A 4,952-nucleotide genomic window follows, 5' to 3' on the forward strand; every position below is an offset into this window, starting at 1 on the left:
TTTTTAATGGATTTTCTGTAATGATAAAATAATATTAACTGACATTTAATATATTTCTGAAAATCTCAATCCCACATAAAGTGCACCCCTGTTGGTAGAAGAGCAGAGTTTGACATTTGCAAAACGAATTCTATTATCGATAATAAATTATTTTATGTTTTGGAATTCAAACATAAACAAGTACTTGGGTACCTACTTAAATTCATTTATTTGAATGTGAATTATTTTTAGATTTGGAATTCAATCATAAGCAAGTACCTAGGTTCCCAATTATCAACGAAAAGTTACACATCTTTTTTTCTTATATTGGAACAGTTTTTACACGCTTTCACGCACAATCAGGCATCCAAATCCCAAGATTCAAATGAAATTTCAAGCTCGCGTCAAAACCGGCTGGCGGTTAAATAACGACTAAATACGAGTTGGTAACAACAAGTAACACGCAAGAACCGACGCTGCCAGAAATTAAGTTAGCCATATAGAAATTGAAAACCAATAAAGCCCCTGGCGCAGACAGCATCACTAGCGAACTATATAAATACGCACCAGAGCCCCTGTTTCAAACAATACATCAAATAATCAAAGGAGTCTGAAGCGCTGAAATAATACCAATAACAATGAATTGTTTCTCTATGGAAATAAGATTCTCAAAGGACTTTTTAAGTTTGGGTAGAAATAAGTAGAAGAGCGATGACTTTTTACATGATTTAAGAAAACTTTTATATCAAAGTGTCGTAAACCATTATGCAGGTATGAAAGGCTAATAAATTACTTACGCGTTTGGTCTAATAAAGAGTAAAAGGGTTTTAAAATACTTTTACATCGGAGAGAGGTATTTGTGATTTATTTTCAAACGCAGTTTTCTCAAAATGAGGTATTTTGAATGAGCCCTTGGTCTTGGGCGATGGTTTGTTGGCATATACGAGCATTTACCTGTTTTACCTAAACGAGACCATTAACTCGGCTCATGGAGGACTGAGTCATCTTCTCAGTTTTCACTGGAGTAATTCTCATTCAGCGCGTCCACGCCGCGGGGGCGGGCACCTTTCGCTTCAGTACTCCGAAGTGTTCAGGTGGCTAAGTTTGGATGAGGACCCAGTATTGCGGGGTATAACGCGATCCCTTGCCCAGGGATACGGGTGAAGACCTCAACGGCTGTGGTGAAGTGCACACAGTGGGGACTTATGCTGGACTCGTTCGTCTTTAAAATCGTATGCGACTTGTGGATACTTTTGTTGTATTTAAACTTAAAATTGACAACACTGATCAATGTAATTTTTTTTTATTTTTATTTATTTCTTAAGTTAGCTTATATTAAAACTAATATAAACTATTATGTACATTTACATCATCTATATATATTTACATTTCCTTACAGTAACTTATACATTTATTTTTAAATTCTTTCAGACACTTTTCATTCTTCATACATTCAGGCATCTCATCATACATTTTTAAACCCTTATACATCAAACAATTTTGCGACTCAGCTCTTTTCAATAATGGTAGTCTTATTTTATCCTTTTGTCTAGTAGCATATTCATGACAATTTTTGTTTAAGACAACTTTATCCTTAAAATATTTTGGTAATTTATCGTGAAAAAAATTATGTATTAATATCAACATATTAAATTTAAGTCTCCTTCTTACAGATAACCATTTTAGTTCATCTCTCATTTTTTTTACATTGCTATATTTATTTTTCTTAAGAACTAATCTCATCGCTTTATTTTGTAAAATTTCTAGTTTATTTAAATTTCCTTCGTTTGCTAAAAATAATATTGTTGAGCAGTAATCTATATGTGGAAGAATGATTGTTTTGTAAATTAGTTCTGTAGTATCTTTATTTAATTTATTTCTCAATCTACTAAGGAAAAATTTTTTTTTTGATATTTTTTTATTAACGTGTTCAAAATTTGCATTTAATGTCAATTTTGAATCAAGTATTATCCCCAAATATTTCATTTCATTGACTTTTCTATGGTTTCATTATCAATAAGTACATTCATCCTTGGGTTTGGCTTTTTCCTTCCTAACTCCATGTATTTTGTTTTTCCAACATTAAGCTGAAGTTTATTAATTTTGAGCCACTCAGACATTCTGTTTAAGTCCTCGTTTAATTTTTGTAAAGTCTCAGTATAATTTTCTCCCGCTATATAGATTAATGTATCATCGGCAAATAATTGTAGTTTGCAGCGTTGATGATGGCGTATCAACAAATGTAACTGTACTTATTTTTAATCCATTATTAAATAAAGTTTCACTAGAAACAGGATTTAAAAAATATTTTATCTCTCTTAGTATTTAAGATATACTCGTATATTATACAATATGTTTTTTAAATCCATTAAATTAAGATGAAATATTTCTAATAACATGTAGATGTGTGTTATGTCAAAGGCAAATAATAATTATAAATGTTGCAGTGTCTCAGTAAAACATTTCATTCTATTTTTTCATAATATTCCATACATAAAATATTCCATACGCAAAATATTAAACGGAAGAAATCTGACAAGAAACAATAAAGGTTTACGTGTGGCAGAAGACCAGGAGAGCCACAGATAAATACAAATTTGTTAGTGCTGCCACTTTTTCATTCGTCTTGGTAATTAAACTGTCGGTGGGTTTTTAAGAATAGCATTATGACAAAGCAATCGAGATGACCAATCGACTATTGTCGAGTGGGTGACAAAATGTCACATATTTCCAGCATAAGGCTCCAGAACGGCGAAATAGGCGAAAGGGGCATAAATCTTCTCTCAAACCACCCGACATACTTCGGACTATGGGCTGTTGGAAGACAGTGGCGTCGGGCAGGACGTCGTGTCAAGGATGACGGCGGAGGCACAATAGTCAACGGTGACATCCTAAGCCCAGTCAGCAAGAGGGGTTACTGTATCGGCGTCAGGTGGCAACCGGCCGTAAAACAGAAACCAAACAACAAACCTCTTGGTCCGACGTGTGGACTGAAGACTAGGATGTTGACTCCAAGTAAATGGGATATGCCACCAGGAGGCCAGTAGCAAGAAGAAGAATAGATATTTTAAATCAGTTCCCCATTGAACTAGGGTATCGATTAGCTAGTCTAGACAAGTAAATAAATTAGCATTTTTTATAGCTGGAAAGGTAAGATCTAATTATTTATACAAAACAGTAATAAATAGTTATTTTGGGGTTACCAGTTGCCATCAATGTTTCGTTAGTTTCATATTTTATGGGCTGTAAGTATGCCATGGAATAAATTTTCCCTGGGCGGAAAAATAAGCTTATTCACCGATGCTTCACAATGGTTTCTGTATTTTTTGTAAGCGACAGTAAAGAAATAAAATCGTAAAATTATTTTGACCCCCTCGATGGCCAGTTTGTATAGAAAATTGTTCATCTTATTTTATTTCTTTATTATTATATTAATTTTAAGCGAGCAACTTAAAGCTGATATATAAATTTGTTGCAACAGAGAAGGAAAAAATTGTAAAGGAAATATGGAAGTGTAGGCATTTTCGGGGCTTATAACCTGTCATTGGCTGGTTTAAGTGGCTACTATGTTTGAACATCCACATTTCCTCAACCCTTCCACCCGTGAAAATTTTCTAATTGTAATTTTTATTCTAGAATACTCTAATTATTAATTGATAATTATTAGCAATTCGTGTGAATCTTGAAATCCTCGTCGTGTAAATCTAATAATCTTGAGATTTTTAGTCTAAACATTCCTGTAAATCTGGAAATTATCAGTCTAGTAACTCGTGTAAATCCTGAGACCCTAGGCCCTACGAATTCGCGTTAATCTAAAAAAATCTTGAGATTTTCAGTCCAAACGTTCCGTAAACCTTAAATATTCAGTCTAGCAATTCGTGTCTTAACATCCTGGGCCTAAAAATACGTGTAAATCTCTATAAGATCTAAAGATTGTCAGTCTAAACGTCGCGTCGTGTAAATCTTGAAATTTTCGTTCTAGTAATTATTTATTTTATTTATAAATTTATTGCTAAAAAATCATATACATACTTAATAACAGGGAATCTATATAAATCCAATTAATGTAAAATGGAAACAGAGTGTTCTCTGTTGATGATAGTCTCCATCTAATATGGCACAGCCTGTTCTAAGATGGAGATTTTCTATCTTTAGAGCATACGTAGTCCTATTTATTTGATATGTAATATATATATTCTTTACTAACTTTGTATACTATGTGGAAATCTGTTATTAGTTCTGAGTTTATACACTATATCTGTTTGTTTACTAAAATATGTATGTAGAACTGTTGATTTCCCTAATAAAATAAAAATAAATAAAAATAAAATACTAATAAAACAATAACATAAAAAAGAAAAACTAAAACTACTTAATTATAAATGCCTAGCTAATCAAATGTAAGAAATTAAAAATCATTATTATACAAATATAAAGTATATATATGTGCCAAGAATACATGTTACTTAAACATAAATAAAATAGTATAATATATAATAAAACAAATATAAAGCAATGAAATACATAAAAATATAAATAATATGTGTACCAATTATATAAAGTACTACGTTTTTTTAATTAACATATATTTTTCAAAAAAATCTTTTTATATGCGCAGTTATTTTTATTTTAAAATTTGTTTTACATTTTGAGTATTTTACATTTGGCAATAAATCAATAAATATTTTTGGAGCAATTACATTGTATTGCTTTTTACCAAAGGCGGTTGATACAAATGGGGCAATACAGTTAATTCGTGTTAATCTTCAGATCTTTGACCTAAAAAAATGTCTAAATCTAATTTTGAAATGTACGGTCTAAAAATTCCCGTAAACCTTGAAATTTTCAGTCTAGTAATTCGTGTCTTGATATCCTGGGCCTAAGAATACGTGTAAATCTCTATGAGATCTAAAGATTTTCAGTTTAAACGTTCCTGTAAATCTTGAAATTTTCATTCTAGCAATTTGTGTGAA

Source organism: Micrasema longulum, unplaced genomic scaffold (assembly GCF_059751315.1).
Source record: "Micrasema longulum isolate JH-2025_06_02 unplaced genomic scaffold, ASM5975131v1 h1tg000780l, whole genome shotgun sequence".
Lineage (NCBI taxonomy): Eukaryota > Metazoa > Arthropoda > Insecta > Trichoptera > Brachycentridae > Micrasema > Micrasema longulum.